Raw genomic sequence first — 25,373 nt, forward strand, 5'->3', positions numbered from 1 at the left:
TTCCAGGGGCTTCGAGTCATTAGTTGTGCTCAAGAGTAGTATTAGAGTTTGTATTCAAATTAGGATGTAAACTAGAGCCCTAGTTCAATGTTTGGGGGTACAACTAAACTCTAGAAAATGTGCAGAAAATCCAGTGCATTATGGCCTTCTGTTTTACTTCCAACTCTGCCAGACTTAGCTATATATTGAATTGGGAATAATTTTTCATATCTGTGGGTTAACTCCCACTTACCCTTTTCTTTTACAGTGATGGACACTATTGATGCTGCTGAATGCAGAGGCAATGACACATCCCTTCCACATTATCTTCAAGGTCTGCTAAGGGGCTTGGCAGTTGATGATGTAATGTCTTCCCTGCCATTTGGATATGCAATGGTTCAACAAAACTGCAGCTGGCACGCTGTTACAGCTGTTTTAGGTGTCTGTAAGCCCATGCTTCAGGAGCAGCTTTGGAACAGCAGAACCTAAACCTCAAATTCCAGTTTACTAGTATGACGGTAGTATCAACTTCAGTACTTCAGTTTCTGGGAGAGTAGGAGGTACCCCATAGGTTCTTGGTATTTTTCATCTGCAGTTGTGAGACATATTTGAAAATTTGAACTTTAAATTTTGAATGTTGGGTTTTTCTTTCAAATTAGAAAGTGAAATGTTTGAAAACTACAACAGAACACAAGGAGAGTCTGGGCTAATTTTCATCTCTAATTATTTTTATAGAAATGTGTAACATTTGAAGGACATGAGGACACCTCATAGAAAATTTTTCTTTATTTGTTATTTCCAAAGAAATTCAAAATATTGGGATTTTAAAAAATTAGATTTTAAATTTTAAAAATATAAGGAGAACAGTGTGCATTTTGTGGAAATCTGAATTCTCTTAGACTTTATAGATCTTATTTCACTAAGAATGGAGATGCAGGCCATGAGCTGTGTGGTATAAAATTATTCTCCTAATGGAAGATACTTTAGGAAAAAAACCACCCCCATATAACTTTTTTATGATAGACTAGGAAATAAGTTGCTCACATATATTCCCCCATTCTTGGTTTCCTAACTGTGAAGACTTTTTTGGCTAATTTGTTCAATTGTTTTTAATTTTTTTAAAAAAAATTAAACATGTAATTGACAGAAATCAAGCTTGGGGAGACACTTAAGGTCATGGTTTGATAATCTTTACCAAGTTCATAGTGCTTTGCTCAATGGTTTATGAAAGGAGGTTGTCTTTATTACGACAAAATGTAGTGTATATATTTTCAGGTGAAAACCAGGTATTTTCAGGTGAAAAACACCTGAATATAGACATGAAAGAAACAGGGCTTCTGGGAAGAAACAATAGTTTTTATTAACCGGCAGATACACTTGGAAAAAATCAGACAAGCCTGGACTTACTGCCTCCTTAGCAAGGCTTCAAAGAAGAAAAGAGTCTTTGAGCAAAATTGTTGCAATGTCATTGCCTCCCTAATTTAAAGAAAATGTCTTCCTCTCAGAATTTTATTGGTTTCAGTTTTCAGCTATTGCTTTTCCTAGCTAAACAAAATAACCAGCTACTTGCAAAGACGCTTTTTGTCAATCCTTGTAGGCTCAAATGAAGTAATTTCATAACATTGCTTTGAAAAGCTATATAAATGAAGATATCGGATTTTCTTTTTTACTGAAGTGCTACTACTGAAAGTTTACAGATAGTAAATCACAGTTCTAGGGTTTGTGTTTAATGCATTACTTCAAGTTTTTTCCTTTAAAAAAAAAAAAAAGAATTTTTTTATTCCTGAGCATATTCTGCAGATCATGTATTCTGAGGAAGGCATTACAAGAGATTTAAAATCCTTTTCTCTGAATAGAAGTACATAGTCAACTGTGGTCAGTCTCAGAGGGCCTCTGGGACAACATAACAGCACTTGGTGAGACAGATATTTGGAAAAGACATTAAGAAGCATGAATCACCCACACACTGTTTTGTGACAGACCTTATAAAAAGGGAGTTCAATGCTGACTTCAGTGGGGCTAATATTTAGTTTCAATATAAGAATAAGTAAAATTGAAATGAAAATTCTGAGTGGCATTTTGAAAGATCTGTTTGACATCCTGCGTCTTGTTTATTTTTTCTGATGAGAAAGAACATTATCTTGTAACAGGGAACAATTTCTAAATGTCAGTGATTTTTCTCCTCTTTGGGAACACAGACAATGTCAAACTAGGTTTAAAAAAATTTCCAGTAAATCAGTGTCAGATATATATTTGACATAACTTAATTCAGCTAAACTGAATTTCCTACTGTACCCCCAGCAAGCAGAATAATAAGCAGACCCACACGTAGTAACAAGGAAAGCACTTGAATTCTAAATTCCTGAAAGTGAAAGAACTTAGGAAGAGCAATACCAGGCAGCTGAAAGCAGGCTGTAAGATGAATACTATAGGTGACATAGAACAGCTGAAGTAGTCTCAGTAAGTAATTCTGATATTCTTTGGTACTCTGTACTTTCAAAATCAGAACTTCTCTGTTAGGCCTCTGCATTCCCCATTGCTAGGCATTGGACCTGTCTACATTAGAAAAAGGCCCAGAATACCACTGTAAGCACACTTCTTTGTTAATGCTCTTTCCTGCCCTATCTAATTAAGATTCCTTTTTTTCCCCCTTATTCTATTTTTGAAATGGAATAAACAAAAATTTAAAAAATAATATTTTTCCTTCCAAGGCGAGCAGACCATTAATGGACATTTGGATGGAATAGTTACTGGGGTCAATGTGTAAATAGTTGTGATACTGAAAAACAACCCCTATTGTTTTTCTCTATAGGGAAGCTCTTACTTTGAAGTGCACTGCTTACCATTACCAAAACTTGAAGAGGAAGTAAAAAAACAAGGCTTAGGGGAGAAAGAGGAAAAAAAAAAGCAAGAGTTGAATCTCAAATCAAAGTCTCATGTGCTATTTTTTTCCTAGGTATCTATTCAGTTAGTTCAGATAAAAATCTTAGGAATTTCACTCCTTTTAGGATGAGTAACTGACCCAAACCCAAAAAGAGAACAGAGCACTCAAGGTCAACATCTAAACAGATAAACTTCAAATGTGAAAGCTAAAAAGGCTTAACAAAGGAGAAATCTGTTTTAAAAATATTACCTACATTTGCAAAACACCTATCACCAGGAATTAAGATTTCAGTGCATCAACAATGTCAATTTGCTTCAAACTTAATTTTTACTGAAGATTGGTAATTTCATAATAAATATTGTGATGGTCATTATACCTACATTTTTCATCTTTTTTTTTTTTTTATGGTTTAAATTGGTGTTCACAAAGTGATAGCTGAAGTTATAATCTCATTAACAATAGCATGTTAATGATTACAAGGTTGGTCATGGTTAATTACTACTCTTCATTAAACACAACACATCAGGAAACTGTGGAGGGCTTCTGAAGAGTGTATATCCCATCACTGCTACTCAGTGACCTAAATCAACCTTAATCTAAAGTGTGCTGTGATGGAGTTTCTAGTCTTCTGTATCTGAGCAATTAGCACAGAAAGGAAAGGCACATGTGCAAAGCTTCATGCACACAGACACAGCAAAATGTTCTCACAGCACTTGTGGTGTGAAGGACCCATAGTGAGCTGGCAAGTATTGTGCATAGATGAGCTGAGCAGAAAAGCTCCTCAGGGAAAGGAGAGGTAGGACTGGGTGAAAGAATGAAACTGGTAGGCATGACATGTTAATGAGCTGTGTCGGAGCCATCTGAGGTTTGGGGAAGATAATTGCTACTTGAGAATAAAATTGTCTTTTTTTCTGTTCAGGACAATGTTCTTTGGAGCAGACCGAGAACACTTAGTAAAACAAAGAAGTCAAAGAAGAATCCTGGAGATGAGCTTTTTCAGTCTGACAACTCACTGACTCCAACCAGCTGTTTTATGTTTAAACAAGCAGAATACGAGATCAGTTTCCAAAAGGAATTTTGACTTGTAAAAGCACAATTATTTTTACATTGTTTCACTGCTGGTCATTTAGCTCTTGCCAGAGAAGAAACCAGCCTGCCTCTTTCACTTCTAGCACTCCAAGTAGCAAGATGGAAGAAAATTCTGAGATTCTCTCTGCTTTAAAGGTCAAGGAGAGGCTCTGTTTGTTTGTTTCTTTAATTTCCCAGCCAAGTGACTTCCAAAGGTTTGAGTTTCTAAATGGCTAATGCCCCTACTGTAAGCATCCTTTCATGATTGTGACTAATTTTACATCTCTACCCTGTTTTGCTGTCCTCCTTTTCTTTCCTGCCTTTAAAATAAAAGAGATTTGCCTCACTAGGGTGAACAGGTTCTGTCAGCTAATAACATGAACAATTAAAGAAGCATTCAATGACAAAGGAATGACCTGTAGTCTCAAGGATGGGTGGAAGTGTTACACCTTTTTAACTGTACTTCTACTGATAATTAACATTTTGTACCTTAGGTGGCTTTCTGAGCAGATTATATATGTAGCAATATCATGGGATTATATTATTTTTGACAACTGTTTTTGTCTCTCTCCCTCTGTCTTCCTTTGTGTCTCTAAACACACACATACACACACACACACACACACACACACAGACAGATATATAACATTGAGTCTAACTCTGTTTCCTCCTATGAAGCATATAAAAACTGATACAATCATAATGGATTTGACAAACTACTTGGAAACCTTTCACAGGATTCAGCACACTGTGGGAATGCAAAATAAAACTCTTTTGCAAGCTGTCCTGTCTCTGGAACTACAGGGGAAGGTGGCAATATAGGTCCAGCACTTACAAGACAGTAGAGTCAAAATGAAGAATCAGATGGAAAGCAGCTTTGCTACCTATTTGTGAAAAAGGAAAAAAACCCTTTTTTTCCCCTTCTTGCTTACCTATTTATTTATTATGTACACGCTACTGTCTCTGTCAAAAAAACAAAGCCTCTATTGACAAGAAGATGGTAATATAATAGGAAAATTCTCCCCACTGTTTCCTACAAGCCAGCCACACAGATTTTTCACATGATAAATACTGGCCAAAATTTACACATATATATCCCATGGGTATGGGTTGGGGAGGTGGGGAGAGATGGAGAGAGAGCTCTACATCACTGAGCAAAGCACAGCTACATTAAAAATGTAGGGGTAGGAAAAAAATAATCAATTTTTGTCGTGACTGATTTGCAAAAGTTCCCATTTGAGAACATGAATAGCAGTGAACAGTTCAGCATATCTGTACACACAGTGCATCAGAGAGGGAATGTATAAGTGTAAAGACTATTATCCTTGCACATCATGAGGTCTGCTTCTTTGTTTCTGGAAAGACTGCAGAGTTGGCAGTAAAGACTGTCTTGTTCCTGTGTGTATGAGCCAATGCACTGAATACCCATGTTTCTCCACAGTATTAAGCTGTTCCAGCAGTGGCAGGAAGGACAAAGTGTTTGTGAGAGATCTGCATTTAATCCTACAGGGTTTAGAAGGCCACTTTTTGCAATGATAAAGACTGATTTAATGAAGCTGTTATAATTCTAAAGCTAGATTTTACTAGACACTCTTTTTTATTAACTAATGAATTTACAATGTGAAACTCTTGCAGTACAAGACAGAGAGCATTTCTTGTCCCTAGTCTTTGATGTTGACTCTCAGCTGTATAACATTCCACTACAATGATATTTCTGGGGAAAAAATGTGGGAAATAACGTGGTTTATGGTGTTTTTATCAATAGAAAGAAGAAGAATAGAAAAAGATTGAGGGAGGGATGTGTATTGTTTGTTTTAGTCACTAAATTTTATACTGAAGAATGAAAGGTAAATTTGATTTAGTAAATGGATTTTTAGATTGTAATGATGAACATCAATATGCCAGCCACTATCACATTTCCTCTAAGTCTACAGTCCATAATCCTGCCCTGTTCTCCTAAATAGGGATAAAAGAAATCAGATACCTCAGAACAGGAGGCAAAGCAACAAGGCAACAGGATCAATAAACTAGTGAAAAAGAAATAGAGTGGGAAAAACCAGGTATTTTCCCTGTACCAGTGTCCATCTTTCAGCTATGATAGATAATTATGCTTCCTTGGTTTATTTTTTCTTTAGCAGAGAAAGTTTAACTTACTATTTAAATAGATGACAAAAGTTCTTTTGGCGAAATGTCTTTATTTGAACTCTCTCAACTAATTGAGAAGTAATGAGAGTGGTCAGTCATGAGACAGGAAAAGTATCTATGTGCTCCTGCTCTAAAAAAAATGTTTTATGTCCACTAATCCTTCAGAAGAATCATTGAATTTGATTAAGTTTTTTGGGTTGGTTTGGTTTTTCGTTTCTTTTTGAGGGCATGATTGATTCTTCATCTCTCTCTTATTAATGTTATCCCACCTTGCAGAAGAATAAGAGCAACCTGTCTATATAATTTTCAGATTTAGATGCTCATACAGAGGGAGAAAGGTATTACTCCTAAACTAATTCCCATATTTTGCATCAGGCAATCAGTGCAAACATCTTTGGCACAGGTATCATAATACTGGTCCTAATATCAGACATGTCTTTTTGCAAAATTGGAGAGTTATATTCTAATATTAAATGTAATACATTCCTTGAATATATTCAAAATAATTTGATTTTCTAGAAATCACAGCATAGGCAAAGAACAGCACACAGAAAGGCGGCATCTAGTCTCTCCTTATAAGAGGGTTCTAGTAAATTGATTAAATCCAGTAAAAACGTTGATAAACAACTGCCATTCTAAAGTATCTGTAAGAAAGGAATTTCAGGTTTAAGAGTCTTCTCAGTTTTAACATCTTGATTGCTTAATTAAATGCCACTCTGGTAATTTTGAATGAGAGCAGTCATGGTGTCAGTTTCTGATGTGGAAGTCACATCAGCAGTGGAATCAGATCACACTGAGATTTTAGATCCAAGTAGGTGGATGAGTACTGGGATAAGGACCCTGCTGAGACCTGTGCAGCACTGGCTAGCACTCTGAACCAGATAAGTTTAGGTGCCAACAGAAGAGGAAATACAGCTGCTAAGATTTAAATGGTTTTCTAAGGCTGCGCTCCAGGACCTGGAAGAAATTTAGATTCCTAGCTCTCCATTTAAGAAAGCATATCTGTAATTCTGATTCTTTTGATCCTCCTCTCAGAGTTTTAGATATGAGAGGAATGATTTTTTAAAGCAAAAGCGTTGTTCCCATTAGCCACCCCTCCGTTTAATGCAGAGCATTTTCAGAGCACACAAGATGAATTCCCTTCAAATGAAACTCAGATGTACTTCCAAGGAGAGTACCCAGTGAGCCTGCAATTGCTAATAGATGTTAGATAAGATTTGACTAGAGCTAGTCTAAAATAAACCTTTTGAGATACATTTTGTATAGGTGTCATGTCCTCAGTTTCAGTTGGTTTTGTCCTTGAAACTTGCTTCAACTAGCTGCTAAGGTGGAAATAACCTTTCCAAATCCCAGATCAGATTCTTTTGTTTTCTGCAACTGTTCCAGCGTTAACATAATAAATACCTTGTGGTAAAGAGAACATACATCTCATGAAGGTCTAGGAAAGCTCTTACTTCTCTTATTCTGGCCCTCCCCCACCACCACAAATGAGTGCTTGTCACCATTAGCTGTCTTGGTTTAGAGTGATCCAACATGTTTTGGGGTTTTTCTTACTTTAATACTTGCTTCCTTTAAGCATCTAAAAGATAAATCTATTTTTTCAATAAATTAAACAACAGCAATACATAGCTACTTTATATTTTTCCATCGGCTTTGCCAAATAAAATGTATTCCTAAATTTGGCATAAATTTTATCTGCTTGCTTCTGTTAGAAAAGAACAGAATGGAACACTGGGGGTTTTGTCTTACATAAGCATACATTCATTTAGAATTTGTATCTCTTGCACAGACTGAGGTATTACTTATTCCTTTATCACTGAAATTGGTAATCTCTAGTGTCCTAGATTACAATATAAAATGTAACCGAAAGTATGTATTCTATGATCATCTTCACAAGCTGTTAAAGCAGGTGGGGCAGTGTTTGTTATCTCCCACCATGACTCATCCCTGATAACTCCCACTGGGGCCTATTTCTGTTCAGTGGGCAATCAAGGCCCCACCATAGGACTCATAGAATTGCATCAGCCCATTGTGAGATGCTCCGCCCAAGGGGGAGGAACCAAGCATTCCCACCTGGATACAATCCGGGGTTTGGAACAGCACAAGGAATCCTTACTTACTGGATTCCCTGAGGACAAGAGCTACTATTGGACTGTCAGGTGAGGACCAGACCTGTCTGCAGGATCACTGCTTCAACTGGACCACTTCACCACCCTGACTAACAGGGTGTCCGGTTGTATCCTGACTCTGTCAGTGTTCTTGTACTATTGCATTTATTTAATTTTCCTGTTAAATTGTAATTCTGATTTATGATCTCCCACTGGTTTGTTTTCAAATTAGTCCATCTAGGATTGCCTAGACATGATCTAGCTGGACTTGTTTTGAGCAGGGGTTTGCATTAAATGGCCTCCAGAGTTCCTTCCCAACTTAAAGTATGCTATGATGCTATGATTTTGTGGCATAGCAACATTTATCTCGGTTGTACCTGAGATATAGAGTAACAACTCCATTTATTGCATAGCATTCCTACTAATATTTTTGCTTGTTTGTTTTCTTCTAATGCAGTTGAAATAATGGACATCTCATCATCAAACCTGAGCTTAACATATGATCACTTGCATTATATGAAGCAAAGAACACCTTCTGAAGAAAGAGTCTGTAAAGAAGCTGAAGTATAATGATGCGACTTGCTGAAACAATTTTAGACAGAGATTTTTACATTTGTTAATGTAGAAAGAACAGTATAACATATAAGCCTAGGTATCTTTTTTCAGTGAAGTTATAGTAATTCTATACTGGAAATTTCCACTTTAGCACAAATTTAAAGTGTACTGAAATTGTTTCATAAGTCAGAAATAAAATAAATGTAGCCTTACTCATGAGATAATGCGGATGTGTTCAACTGATCCATGCTGACTGCACTAACAGTTTTGACCAGTTTCAAACAACCTCTAATTGCAAAGATAGGCTATTATGCTCTCAACAGTCAACTGCATATTTTTTTTTTTTTTAAATCTGATTTCATTCATGTAGGAAAACTTAATAGAGCCCATTTTCAATAAAAGTATTAAATAATTGCATACGCATTTCGTTAATTAACACTGTTGGAGTTCTACAACAACTTTCCTGCTCACCTTGCTGAAAAATATAGCTTCCAGAAAAGAATTCAAATAAGGATAAATATACAGGTAGAAGAGTTAAAGGGGGAAGGTAAATACAGGCTTGCCTTCTGACAGGTTCCTGGTGACATCAATCCTTGTTGGTTCTGACACAGGGTGCACAGCTGGATATTGATGACTACAGCTGGGACTGCAAGAACCAAAGAACAATGGATCGATATGATACATCAGCTTGTCTGTTCTGAAAGAGTGGAACAAATTTAATTGAATAAAACAAGATTTGTAAGTACCCAGCTACCCTCTGATGTTAGTGACTACCTTAGAAGACAGGACACGAGTAGTTACTTGCCTCTTTAGTATGATATTCCTATAACAAATATTCCTGTGCTTGAAATCCACAAACCCTTGCACATGTGTATACCAATTCATGACTGCTGTGTCCCTAACAAAGCACAAAGCATAAAAAAACTGAATAATTTGGTTAGTAGTGTTATTTTTAGGTCTACCACATAACTGTTTAACTATTTAAAAACCTTTTTTACAAGCTACCGTGTTCCCATGACAGCAATTGGTGTCCAACAAATAATAAGGTTCTTGTTTATTACTTGGCAGGAGATTAACTGGAAAAGGTCAGTCAATATGTAAGAGGAGTGAGGCTATTTTATTTTTTTGACTACCCCTTTAAGAGTGAAGTGAGCCCTGTTGGAAGAGCAGAGCCATGAGTTAGGAGCTAGGCTGACACAGTTGGTGATATCAAAAGCCGTATATTAGATGTTCTTCCGCATGTACTTTATGTTTTACTTAGTTTGTTTTTCCCTTTAATCTCTAATAAAAGTTATCTCACCTGAAAGATATTTGCTGTTAATCTGGGAGAAATCAGAACTGAACTCATTTAGAGAATTGATATCATCCTCTGAAGCTTGACAGTGTGACAGGACAGGTGGAAATCCACTGTGTTTGCACAACAAGAATCTAAAATAGGAGACTCTTCATTTTCTTTGAGTATGTTTCCTTTAGGGGGGCTTCAGAAAAACAGGATATATATACTTTTTTTTTAAAAAAAGTGGCTGAGACTGGGATCTGCTTGCTAGTTTTATCAAGGAAGCTGCATCAAAATGTAACTTCAGTGATAAGTAAATTTATGATATATGCCACCAGAGCCTTATCTCTAGCATGGAAAAAAGTATTCAGTTAATGTTCAAAAATAAAATGACCATAAGGTTCAAGCAAAATAGCCAACTTATACATGTTTATACGCTTTGTTTCAGCCCTAAATAAACATAGTTCAGAGACGTCCCAGCAACAGATTAACAGTGAAAAGCAATTCCCTGTGACTGCATATATTCACTTTAAGGATTTCTAATTTGCTAAATATTTGCCTACAATTTTCTGTCCAATTTCCTTATGTATAGTTGGGCTTTTAATTTGCATTCCTTCCTCATCATAGTTTACTCACATGGAATAATGCTTTTAATTATTTTCCTTTGTATGACTCTCTGAAATATAGTACTTGGAATGGGGAAGATTTCAGTTGTTCAAGTAGCTATTGTAAAAGCTGGAAAAAAGCCACATCTCTTCTACCATAGCTGACACACTACATTGATCTAGCAGGAAATCTGTCTGTTACTGAGACAGATGGGGGAGCTCTGGGACCCGGTTTAACGTGGTTGAAGCTCCTGCGGATGCTGATATCGTACACTGACAGTAGCTGAAGTCTGAACAGCAGAGTTTACATGCCTGAAATAAATTGTTTTGATTAGAACCTTTAGGAAAGAAATTCATAAGGTACAGTTTTATTGACTACTTGCCAAACAACATAGACCTGTGCTCTGTAAGCTTGTTTTGTTCTTGTAAGTCAAGCACCAACTGGGCTCTTATTTTCTAAGGTTATGGACTTACAGCATAATACATTATCATTTACTCTGAATTATTACAGAGAGAAGAATCAGAAGCAGAATGCACATTCATTTCTAACTGTAGTTGACCTTAGGAAAAATATTTTTTTAAAGTAGTCTATGCATTTTTTTATCTTCGATGGGTGTATGAGAAATTTGCTATTGATAAAAATGTTTCCAGAACAAAACCACACTTATAAAGCAAATTTGTGGCAGTGATGAAGAAAAGAATATAATAATCACTTCCAAGTATTATCAAAAGTGTGCTATTTTATCATAGAATCTGGGGGGGGGTGGATTTAGCTGCAATTTCAGGTTCTGTTTTATTGACAGTGAGAGACCACTCTCTTTGTGGCATAATGCTATTGTGATCACCTAAAAAGAACTGAAACAAATGTTGTTCAAGGCACAGCTAAGATTTTCTTCCCCTAAGCAAAATCTATGTAATATTGTTGTCACTAAGGCCATTATTTGTTGTGCTGTTCTTTTGGAAATTAGTATGTAAAGGTAAAATTATGTTCATTTATCATTGTCTGTTCTGGTCTAATGCATTTAAATGCATAGTCTGGTTGCTAAAACAGAGCACATGAAAATTTGCATTATTTTGTACCACTCCATTGATAGAGTTCTGGCTGCTCATTGCCACGTTTATTTTTTAAATCAACATCTTCTGAAGATTACTTTTATTTCAGATTTCTTATTTTTTTTTAAGGCATAGTAATTTGAATAATACTGAAAACCAAAATAAAACATAACAAAAATACCCCAGAAGAAACCAAAGAGAGAGGTCATTAGCTGAATCCATAAGCAACAAGGTAGCTTTATGAATTTTCAAATCTGCTACAGCATCAAGCTGTTGCCTCATGCCCAGGTCCTCCAGAATATTGATCCATATTTTTATTGACAGTAGAGGTTAGATAGCTTTTAAACCTTCCAACAATGAACATTACCAGAGCTGTTTTATGTTTTGTTTCCCACTTAGCTGAGACAATTTATTTTCATAGCAGAAGCTGAGAATAACAAATAATAGATTTCAGAATATCCCTTTTCTCAGCTACGAAGTAAGTTGCTTGATGCAACACATTACTGACACATGACACTACATGACAAAAGTAACAAATTGACACTGTGGTTCAGACTGGGCTCAATCCAGCTCTGATGAGGGCTTGAAAGCCCTCTGCAGAGCTGCATCATGTCACCTGAACAATCCATTCCTCAGGCAGCCATGTGAATGAGAAAGCTTCCTGTCCTTCAGAACCAGTAGAACTACATCTACATATTAGTAACAGTATCTAGACAAAATGTTCAAAAGAAGTTAATTATGTGGCTGGGGCTTCATTGCTCATTCATTCCATAGGATTCTGTTTCAACAAAATATGTTTGGTAAATTATCATTCCTTAAAAATAAGACAGCCTCAGGCAGCCCCATTATTAAGCCAGCTTGTGTATTAAGCAATCATACTGCTAGGAAAAAAAAGGCAGCCTATTCAGGCTTCTGATCTGAATCATCTCTGAAATAGGCTTTCTCTGTTGACTGTGTGCAGGAACCTTAGTGAATAATCTATATTTAGTTTGATTGAATATTTCACCACAAACCCTCAACCATAGCAACTCTTATTCTTGTTTTTACCTAACTTGATGAACTCTTAACAGAGTTTTCAGAAGTGAAGTCTTGCTGTTATGATAGTACAGTGAGATTGTTGTCTCAAAAGCAAAAAAAAAAAAAAAAAAGGGCCCCAGATTTTACAGTTTATTAGTAGTAGAATAGAAAATAAAATAGAAAATATCTTTATGTTTCTGTGTAAACATGATTATTGTTCAAAGACTAAAAAAAAAAGGTAACAAAAAACTTGAAAAGACTGATAGAAGGTTGATAAAAGTAGTAACATGGGATTGTCATGTGGAGGGAGGCAACCCACACCACCAAACAAAGACCCATGCTCTTAATGTTACAATAGTGATAGCAGGGAGCAGGACAGATTTCTGTTATCTTCTGAGTGCCAAGGAACAAGTAAATGGCACTAGCCCTTCACAGTCTCCTCTGGAACAAGAGAACATCAAATGGTTACCTAACAGACAGTGGTGGGCTAAATGAATCCTTGATCTGGGCTACTGCAGTCATTATGTTATGGTTTTGATCTACTGACAAACCAATCTATATAAAAAGTGAGCCCGAGTATTTTTTTCCCTTATGTTCTACGTAGGATTGTGTTTTATTATCCAGTGCAATTGCCCTTTTTCAGGAAGATATAATAATAGAAAAGAGACACAGAGGGTTTCCTCAGAAAGGCTATTTTAATTTTCTCATTTATACAAAAGCAAATCAAACTGAAACATGAAAATATGAATTGTTCATTTTACTTGGCAAATGCAATACTCACTGTCTTGTGTGAATTGAACTCATCGCTGGGAACATAGTGTAATTTATTAAAAGAGCTATTGTTACGTTTAAATGCACGGATAACCAGGGAGCATGTCCATCTGCTAAGGCCAGACTGAATTAGTTCTCTTCATTCCCTGTCGAAGCTGAAAGCACAAGAGTTAGTTGGCTCCTTCCAGTTGTCTTGGGTCCTAGTTTACCATTCCCAGTCTCTTTGTTAATTTAAAGCCAGAAGTCTTGGAAAGTGGTTTTCTTACTAAAGGCACATGTCTAAAGATACTGGTTAGTCTATATTCTGGAGAGAAAGTACTGTTTCAAAGGATCCCATTTCTTTTGTAAATCTGGGGCTTGACATACTATAGAATCCATATGAGCATGCCTGAACTGACATCATTGGAAAACGAATGGCAATGTATTTAAGTATCTGTGAATCATTTTTGCAGTTCTATACAATAAACAGATGAACAAAGCATAATATGGGATAGTTACATTTTACAAACTTTGATCACATTGTAGTATTTCTTTGGAATATGTCATCTTGCCAAAAGGTAAAAGGACCATATGATCATCTAGAAGGCAGCATATGCAAATAAATATGGTAGCAATTAAAACATATGTTTAATCTTCCCACTTCATCAATGTAGAAAGCTCAAGAGTTTTTGTCCACACAAGCCAACAAATCTTAAGGCTTAAACTGTGTTTCTGATACTCCCTTTTTTTTAGTTCCATAGTTACATATCTCATAAAAAGCTGTACAGAATTATTTATTTTTAAATAAATTTTAGAAAAACTCCTACTGAGGGTAAAACTAGACATATACAGGCAAATTTAAAGTTGAAAAGAATTGCCTAAGAATGTACTGAATTTGTTCACCAAGTTTCACACATCATACGTGGTCTATTTATACTGAAATGAGACAAAATAGTTCACAGTTTTGACAAAGTATAGGAAAGAGGCATCAATCATCCCAAAGGACAACACAGTGGAGCATTTAAAAGTTGTATTTTATAGATACAAGGAGACAGAAAATCTTCCACGCCTCTAATAATTTGTTCCAGTAGTTAATTAGACATACTCTTAAACCAGTGTGTTTTATTTCTTATCTGAATATAGTTACATGTTTACTTCAATACATAATTTTTTAGCATGCCTTACCCCTCCAGATTACACAGCCCTGTAATGATATGTATTTTCTTCCTCTGTACCTACTTAACAGAGCACAACAAAATCAGTTCTCAGCTGTTTTTCTAAGAGTAACACATATTAAGGTGCTTTGGGTATTTTTGTGGTTTTTTTATTTGCTCACATTATAGCATTTTCTACATATTTTGAGTGACTCCTGCCCTTTGTTTAAATAGATTGCAATTTTCAGTCCAAAAAAAGGAGGTTATTCCAAAACTCATGTTACCTATCCCATGTATGTTGAATTTGGGCATATTCCACTGGCTATCTTCTCAGGGATCATTTTTATCTCCTCTTTTTGAGGAATATTCATTCTGGACCTAGCGTTATGTTTTTTTCTTCCATTATTTTCTTCCATAAATTACCATTTCCATGAATGGCCAATATTTTTTTGGGGAGGGAGAAAGAGTCAGCCTCTGGATAGAATTTCTCTCCAACCTTTGTTTAGATATCACTTGCATTTGCTCTCCTTCCATTTCATTGTCTTAAGATAAGAGCTCAAAGCTGGTGTCTGCATTAGCAAAAAGTGTGTCACTAGAACATGCACCTTTAGGGTACTGGGTGTACAATATTTACACCATTTTTGGGAGTTTGCTTTGCAATGTGTCTGTGGTTCAAATGCTTATTAGGTTTTGTGGTACATCAGGCACACTCCTAGTATTTACCTTCTGACTTAGGGTCATTGGAAGGGTTTCAGTGTGAGTGCCACAAGACCCCTTATATAATGTTAAGCAGTGCATGCTGCTTAACATTGGAGTGCTAAGGAAAGTTGCTTTGAAGGTACACTCATGATGTGAACTAAAACACAAATGTAGACATTCATTAGAATTTCTGGATCACTCTTCCAAATAAAATGTTATCTGAAATCACTCATTTTTTGTTAGTGCTTAAACTTTTTTGTCTATTTTTTTTTTAATATTTATATTGATAATTTAATTTTGGAAAAATTTGAAATGAAACATTATTTCAAAATCAAAAGTTGAAATATTTCAATGTTCAGCTCTTCATTACCATTTTTTAATTGTTAACTTCACCAGCTAAGTTTAAATAGAACAAATGTTATGAATATACTGTTTGAAAACAAAATAATTTTATCTAAAGAGAGAAGAAAAATTGCACATCAAATTATTATCTAAGCAACCATCCTTAACCATAGCTTTTTCCTCATTCACTACTACTTCAATGTATACTCATAGCAGAGACCTAAATGAGGGAACAAACCCAAATTTATACTGAAGTCTTTGGGTCAAGTTGTAATGTAATCCCAAAACTTACCTTATTTAGGATAAGAAGTCACAGAAAAAACCAAATGAATCATGAAGAACAGAGCAAGAAGTCATCAGTAAGCAGATAAAGGGAATTTGTTAACACTGCCCAATACAATGATAAACTATTGTTATTTTTCATAGCTATTGTAATGCAACAATTTATTTTGAAATTTATTTTTTACTGTATCCTGTGAGGGTAATAATTTTTTGGTTTATATAAAGTGTTGTTTTAATCAATGTTAATTAAAATATGATGCTAGTAAAGTGTCTAGTATTTCTCTAGTGATCCTATTCATCTGGTCTCTGAGGGCATAGAGGGATATCAGATTTTTAATTGCTGTTTAATATGTTTTTTATGAAGAGTAGAATGCTTTTATAAAAAATTCTTCTCATGATTTTTTATAGCGCAGTCTGACAAATAAGCAATTTGAATCTAAGAAGTCTCCTTCTACGTAGAGTGTTTGCTACTTGGAGTAATAGCCATAACACTGGAAGTAATTCTCAGGGCAATCCTTTGGAAAAAAGTATTTCTAGGGATGGTCCACATAATTACAGTCTGCACAAAGGAAACCAGTGAAAGAAATTTGATTCAGTCTACACTTTTTATCTGAAATATGTCAGACTAGAAGAATAGGGTAAAAATAAGTAAAAATAAATAAAACAAAATCCACATGAGAGTTTTAGAACTAGATTCTTGTCTTCTTTACCTAGAGTTGGAATTGTATGTGAACCATGAATCTACTAACATGCTTTATGGACATGCAGTTTTTAAATGTAGCAGCATGTTCATATCACAGAATCAGAGAATCACAGATTCATATCTGTTGGAAAAGACCTCTGAGATCTTTGAGACCGCCCAATATATTACAGAATGATTTGACAGATGAAACGAATGTATTGATGAATCAGTTCTCTGCCAGTATTGTCCTCACCACTGGATGACTCAGGTCCACTCTAATTTCAGGATGCAGTGGATGAGGCTGAAGAGAACTTCTGAAGGAGTTTTTCATTTATCAGTTTAATGGTTGAAGTGAAGTGTTAGAGTTATAAAAAGCCAATGAAACAAATCCAAAATGTGCAGAAAATAGCAAGAGGTTTGTCTTTAAAATTGGGAAACAAGAAATTAAAATGTTGGCAATATCTTGAAAAGCATTTTTGTTCACCTTTGTTTCCTTTGAATGGAAAGAACAAAAAGGGGTCATAATTGATCCTGATCTGATTGCAGGTATAAGAGGGACCTCATCTACACAGCACTGGAAAGTTATCCAAGTGGCAATCATAAATCTCAGTGCCATACCATGTGAGCCATAGTAATGGCTCAGTTTATGCTTGTGAACACGATTCAGGATAATGCATTTCATTCTAGAACAGAAATTATTATGTGTGTATCTTTTTTATGAGAGGTTTTGGATTTCCTTAAGAACCACTCTTTTTCCCACGGCGCTCCAGACAGTTTGACATGGTCTCCAATTGCAGTAAGAAACTCGTTCAGTATTGGAAGCAGTCAAATTTGGATAAGAATGGAAATGAAATGCATTTTCTTTCTTGGCTGGTTAGTTTAAAAACAAAATGTATAAAAAAAGAGGTTGTTCCTCTGGTCTAACGGGGCTCAATTACCATCTGTGACAAAAAAAAAAAGTGAGTAGAATATTTAATCTAACTATATTATTTAGGAATCAATCAATTTAAACAATTTGTTTTGAACCTTACTCAGTATACAAACCTACTCCCTTTTATTTTCAAAATGTCCACCATCTAAATTTTAGTTGCATCAAAAAAAAAAAAGAACGCCCCACAACAGATAGTGGAGTATATCTTTCAACAGCATTTCTCAACTATCTTTCGATTCCATATGAGTGCTAAGTTCACTTTTAGTGTCAGAATAAGGACTAGCATTATCTAAACACTTTGAATAAATCATTAATATAAATATATAGATAATACTTTAATTTCATCAATCTTCAAGTATGTTCATTTCACAGTTAATACAATATTTCTTAATTAAATATCTCTGTTATTCAACATTCTTCCTTCCAGAAGGATTTTGTGAATCCAGTCTATAAAGTGGACGCACAATGACCTTTTTGGATATAGTAATAGTATTGAGTAAGTTCTTAAAACTAAGTATTTTCTGGCTTGTTCTTTAGAAATTACCTGAATCTCCTGTACTTTGAGAATTTACAGTTCCTTCCTGGAATTTTATTAGATCATAAACCTGAATTTGATGAAATGAAAAACAGGAGTACTGAAAAATATTGTGTGAGGTTTCATCTACCTGGCTGTATTGCAGTGCCTTAAGTGAAGACTTGACCCGCTGTTTTCCCTCTGAAGAGCTGCCTTTTAATGTTGCAAATTGTGTGTCTGTTCTTTCTGCAAAACAAATGAGATTGTTCCTTATGCAATCCACCAAAAATAATTATTTTCCCATAGAATAATGGAAATAATAGGACAGTCAAACAACTACTCAGGTTCAGGAAATATCCAAATTGGGGGTTTAATTTTGCCTTCAGACATTTGATCACAATTCCTATTATACCACTGAAAATTAATTTATTAGTCTGAGGGCAGCATTAGCCCTATATGATTAACGTGTTCTGACAAATTAAATTAGGTGTAGAATTATTCAATTTGTTTTCTTTTTTCTAGTGATCAGCTACTGAATACATCACACATCATCAGTGCTTTCCGCCCAATCTTTGTCCATAAAACTGGATTTAGTAACTTCTTAACAAGAAATTTATTATTTTCCCTGAATATATATCATATCATTGACAATACAGAAGAGGAAATTTTTGTTCAAAGCAACAAATTATTCAAATTAGTTATAATAAGCCAAATGGATGTCAACATGTTCTATACTGCCTCCTACAATTACTATGATAAAAGACCCATTAAGAAGTGAGGGGTGAGGCCTCAGGGAGGCGTTGTCTCTTCAGGAGGTGAGGAACTTACTGTCATTCATATACTCTCTTTAGATGAAACTTTAATCTATGAGGAGTCCCTGCCACCCTTAAACTAGAGTAATAATTACTATGTGAGATTGTGCCACAGCCTGGCCTAATTATTAAGGTCATTGTAAGTTTTCCAACTGACTTCACAGCTTGCAGAATTAAAGTTTATTTGGGTTTTTTTTTTCTAAATAGTACTGGAATTACATGACACAAGATGAAGCTAAACTGCCTTTCTTTGGTCTCAAACAAGTCTGTGCTTTGGGGGAAACCAGTCACTTTCTCCAGGTAACACAAGGAGGGGCTGAGTCCAGCAGACAGGAACCCACGTGAGGAAGTTAGGCATATCCAGTATTCCAGGCATGCAACAATGGCAATTCATAAGAATAATGCTAAATGAACACAGGAAGATTGAGCTAAGAGGGCTCCTGGATCAAGTTGTCTGCTACCATAGGTGTTCATCCCACACCTTGGAACTTGCAGTTACAGGGAATTTGGTGTCTTTCCCACCTTGGAAGGCTGCTGTAGAGCCTGGAACTTGAAAGGCCAGATGAGCCTCTTCTCAGAAGTAGGCCTTGAAGTTGATGATATTTACCACTTCTTTCCTCTTGGTCATATTAATTACATCCTTCTGCAACATGAACTCTTACAACCATACACAGTATTCAGCTTATGATCTCTTCACAACTCCACTTAGTCTTTTAGTAAACTAAATGCTATTGTATTGGCCTTTAACTATAGCAGAGTGACAGATCATAGCCATGCTGTGAAAAAGTGTTACAGCCACTGAGTCTTTTCCAACTAACAAGGTCTTGGTTATAGATATTTTGCTTTTTGTGTGATCTCTCATATGCAAACCCAAATATATGACACCATATTTTGTGTTACTGGATTTTATGTGATAAATAAGAGGCCTGAGAAGGCACTAGTCCACAGTTCCTAGTCCAAACTGATGGACCGGAGTCAATGAGTACAAGGGTCTATCTTCTCTTCATATGACTAAATGTTTACTCACAAATTTTATGTCACCATCTTGTCTCACTTGCAGATGGTAGGAAAGAAACTGTGGTCTATTCCTTTAAGATGTACAGAAGGAAGTGCGTGTGAAAAATCACATGAGTTTAAAGATTATTGTTTTATAACACTCCACTCTAAGAAAGCCATTTTCAAAAATGGAAAATGCGAAAGTGCACTTTAAATGTATTAAGGTATGTTAAAACATGGTGTTCACTTTCAACATGAATAAATATAAGCATTTTGTATGTATTTTATGATGTATGTATTTTGGGAGTAGGACAGATATTTGCTCTTTCATCAGTAGATGTCCTATATAACATCACAGGTTAAGATTTGTTAGCCAATTCTCTCATTTTTAAATGAGTCAGTCACTACCTTTTTAAAAAAGAAATCATATAACAGAAAACATCTATAAAACTCTCACTTCATTTCCACTGATCTGATAGCTTTTTCTGTGGAATTACAAAATGCTAAATGGCTCATGAGGGTGAACCATAGCAAATAGAATCCTGATGTTCACTTTCTTATTATGCAACAAGACTGTGAAAACGTCCCAATAGGTGTAAGAGGAAAATAGAATGAGGTGATAAATAATTTATAACTAGAGAAAACTAATCAGAACTCCTCAATTCCCATTGTCCCAATACAGGTGCTCAATTACTTCCTTGAAGGGGCCAAGAGACCAATAACCTGACGTCTGGGATATAAATGAATTTTATTATTAAGGAAGATATTAAAACTTATATTAGTACACTAAAGTAGCTAATCTAAATTCTGTACAGAGTTTCTACCAACCTTTCCTGTGCCCTTCTTGATGGGGCTGCTTGCACAGTAGTGAGTTTTGCTAGAGCAATCTGCTGATCTTATGTAAAACCAGTGATTTCACCTTTACCATAGTCAGTTCTCGTGCAGTCTCTGTGAGGTTTATAATACTTTTTTAAATTTTCTGTATGCTTATCCTGGAGATTTAAAAGAAAAAAATATCTTTATATATAAATAATAGATATGCATTAAGAAAAACTAACATAAAAGTATCCAAGTTTTTCAAACAAGACCATCTTCAGAGTTCATTATTTCAACTACAACTGCCTACCCAAGAATAATCATGCAAAATTTCCAGTGCGAGCAGTGCGCATTGATGCAGAGCTGACTTATTTGTAAGTAGACTAAGCATGATTAAGGATGGGAAAGAAATATTTGATTAGATACAGCAAGGCCGATCATAATTTTTTTTTTTAAACCTTCATTAAAAAAGTAATAGTAACTGTCATCCACATGTTTTGTTAAGTAAATTTTTTAACCCCCAGCCTACCTTTGGAAACAACATGTATACAACATATCACTGTTCTTCAAGGTAATTTTTGTCATCAAAAAGCACATTTTCCTAACTGAATTGTGCCTGGTCCTTCTCAATGCTCTGCAAACTTCCTTGCCCTTCTGCATTTTGCTTGAATTGCTTTGGTATTGCATGTTTGCAGTCAACAAGTGGAAGAAACGCTAGATGTTTATCTTATTGGGATGTATGACAGAGTTGAAGAGAGGGCTAAAGTAGCATGTTTAGTAATAGATATTGTGTTCCTGGGTAATAAGGTTTTAAAAGCACAGATGAGAGGTGTTTATGAATAAAACCCCCCAACAAATAGTTGATTCTTACATACCCAAGCATGAACATAGGTATAAAGCTTAAACTGCCAGTGTGATTCTCAAGATTTTAAAGTAAAAGAAACTTAAGATGATAAATCAAGGTTACCAATAAGCAGTCTCTTTAGACACAACTCCTGAAGTAGGTAGTATTTGCTGAACATGGTCTGTATTCTGTGATCTTCGGCACTGTTTTCCCTAATGTAATACTATTTACTATGTTTCACTTCAAACATTGCAATCTCTTCCCAAAATACTGCTCTCATGTGAGTTTCACAAAAAGGATATGATAAAGAACCAAAGTGCTCTTACTGAATTCACGCTCTGAAATGCAGAGGATTGCTAAATATCACAAATTCTGCTCCTACCTCAATGTACTCTACCATTTCTTCCTGAATCCTTGCTCAGCTTTATCCAAGTTACCTTTGTAGCTTGTAACATTTCAATGACTTGGTTTATTTCTTCCTATCAGTTCTGTCTGACTTTTAAGCAGTCCTTGATTCAATTTCAGATATTCTACTTCACATTCAAAATACTCAATTAATGTACTATTTTAGTGCTGCTAACAATAACTCAATGTACTCAAAAACTATACATGAAAAATAGAAAATACATCTTAGTATCTTAATTTCATAAGATAAAACCTTCTTTATTTTTGAATAGACTACATAACACTTTTTTTATTACCTACTGATGGCCAAACCCACTCTGCTTTAAACAGTATTGATTTCCAGTAAAACATAATTTTTGTGTAGCATACTAATGTATGGGTCTCTCATGCTACATTCTTAGACAAAGACAAAATGATACAAAAACCTTAGCACTTTCAGAGATATGAACTTCCACTGTAAGTATTTGTATATACTATAGGTATAAGGCTGCTGTATCCCATCCCAATGCATTCCCACCTGGTATTTCTCACCAAGTTTGTGGGATCTACTCAACTCATCCAAATATTTTAACCATGAGACTATTAGCCTGCTAAAAATCACTCATTTCTGCCATGATTGGTAAGCATATACAATTTAAACAAAGGGAAAAAATATAGAACAATCCAGTAATTTAATGTAGACAATATATATTTTACAAATAAATGCAAAGCTTCAATTTCTTTCTCTTCCAGTTTTTAAATCAGCCTGTATTCCTTTTCCTGGAGAAAAGCAAAAAATATAAGCACCTGTATCAGCATTGTTCCATGGCATTGATGCTAACAGTCAGCCTTTATCAAAGTGTACATTCTTAAAATAAAATGCAAATTTCACTGTTAGTTTAACTCTGCTTTATAGATACAGCTGGGGGAACAAAACGGCTGTGTCTATACCTATGTATCTCTGTATTTTTTACCTTTTCATAGCTCTTAAGACTCAAACATTGTCAGGCCTGGAAAGGCATGGATTTGTGTTCTGGAAATAGCTATGAAGAGCAGCATAACAAATCAGTAGATAGTAGCAGATCTCAAAGCCTATTTTGAAGAAACTAAAGGAATTCATACATTGGGGTGTGAATTTAATTTTCTCACTAGCATAACCACTAAATGTTTCAGCTTTAGTCTATCTGGAATCAAATATGCTTCAAATCTTTCTGCTCTCAAATACTTTGAGTCTTTCTTCTTACAAAGAAACTTTAAGTATGTTAAAACATTTACCTTGTCATACTGCACACAAGATGCACATGAAAGAAATCAAAACACTGGTATTCGGTTATGCAGGATTTTTTAATATTGCTTTTTACTGTGCTAGTCTCACTCTTCACTGCACATTTTCTGTGCACAACTCCCAAGGGAGAGGGAGCTGATTGTGAGGGCACTGATAGTCAAGTTTTGGGTTTCAGTGTTTTTCCTGTTTGGTTTTTTGTTTTAAACCCAGAGACTGTCTAATTTTTTCTAATTTTTTTCACTAGTCTATAAGTATTCACACTTTTGAGATAATTCTGACATTATATTCTAAAGGCTTGGGTTTCTCAAACTATTATTTACTTTATTAAACCTTTCTGAAGTGGAAGGAAACTTCATGATAATAATCTCAAATGAGTAAAACTCATAATTGTGCTACTTTGACGAGCAAATTAGCTCCACCTGAAATCAGAATGTTTTCTTGTAAACGGATTGCATAAAATCTTGCAAATTCAGGCTGTGTGAGCACCAGTGACTTTAACAAGCCCCAAAGCAGCTGGACATTCCCTAGTATCTCTCCACAAGTTGGAATAATCACACATTTTTAGAAGCTGGTTTGGTCATTAGACCTTGAATTTAAAGTACCAAGTCTTCATAAGACCACCAGAAGCAGCTACAAGTACACTGCATGACCCAGAAATACATGTGAGATGAATTATCTAAAGTATCAGTGAAGAAATACCATTACGCATCACCCTCAAAAGTACATTATAGGGGTAGATGTTCTACTTATATTTTGATCAAAGACTTGAACTGAATAAAATCATTATCTCTATTCATCCTTCAAGCGGTATTAGCTTACAACAGTTCTCTCCTGCTTCCCATCAAATGTAACAAAAGACACCACTTACCCCATAAGCTTGTGTAGAGAACTGTGGGGTATGCCCAGCCACTGCCCTGGAGGGACGACTGCTGAGATAAGGAGATTGAGCAATCTCGCAGCAGGACTCCCTGGAAAAGCAACCACTTCTTGGCCATGGCGAGGAAAGGCAGACCCACAATCCTTTGGGAGACACTATGCAGATCATTCTGTAACCCATTGGTCTGTCCCAGACCCTCTGTAATCCATTGGTCCCCTACTGATCCCCTGTATCCCTATAAAGGCAAGCTCCCTCGGGCCCCTCGAGAGAGAGCTCGTCCCTGGCTCCCCCCTTTGCTGGAGGGGACCCACAATAAAGCTACCTCCGTGCGGAACCAGCCACACGGGCCTTCTCGTCTCTCTCTCTGGTCTGGCTTGGCCTGGAAGCTGCCCTGCAGAGCTGAGCTGAAACCACGAGCTGATAATCACTAGTTATTACAGCTGGTGATGGGGTCTGAGGCTGTGACCCCGGAAGAGATGACCGGTCCAGGGAGATGGTCCTGAAAGGAATCGCCTTTCCGAGGTCCGGTGTCTTCCTCTCAGCTGCTGGCAGAGGGGCCCTTGCAGAGGCTGTCAGCTCTTTGGTGATTATCGGCTCGTGGTTTCAGCTCAGCTCTGCAGGGCAGCTTCCAGGCCAAGCCAGACCAGAGAGAGAGACGAGAAGGCCCGTGTGGCTGGTTCCGCACGGAGGTAGCTTTATTGTAGGTCCCCTCCAGCAAAGGGGGGAGCCAGGGACGAGCTCTCTCTCGAGGGGCCCGAGGGAGCTTGCCTTTATAGGGATACAGGGGATCAGTAGGGGACCAATGGATTACAGAGGGTCTGGGACAGACCAATGGGTTACAGAATGATCTGCATAGTGTCTCCCAAAGGATTGTGGGTCTGCCTTTCCTCGCCATGGCCAAGAAGTTTCCAGGGAGTCCTGCTGCGAGATTGCTCAATCTCCTTATCTCAGCAGTCGTCCCTCCAGGGCAGTGGCTGGGCATACCCCACAGAGAACTACATCATTTAAATAATAAGTTAATTCTGCAGTCAAATCATAATTACACATGGCTAATCTTTCTCCTGCATACTGTCAGCAACAATGATCAACATGCTTAAATATGCAGGTGATCTGTTTTTCAGTGAACAAAACATCATGAGCTCACATCCTATTTTCTTCCTTGTTTCTTTAGGTTCTTCCTTTCCAAACTCTTCCCAGCTCAGGAAGCTTCTCCTCCCTTCTAATCAGTGGTCAGTTTTGACTTTTACCACAAGAAATGGTGTAAAACCAGATAGAGAAAGAAAAAATGAAACGGCTGCAGCAGCCAAAACCAGGC

The sequence above is a fragment of the Corvus hawaiiensis genome, chromosome 5 (genome assembly GCF_020740725.1).
Source record: "Corvus hawaiiensis isolate bCorHaw1 chromosome 5, bCorHaw1.pri.cur, whole genome shotgun sequence".
NCBI lineage: Eukaryota > Metazoa > Chordata > Aves > Passeriformes > Corvidae > Corvus > Corvus hawaiiensis.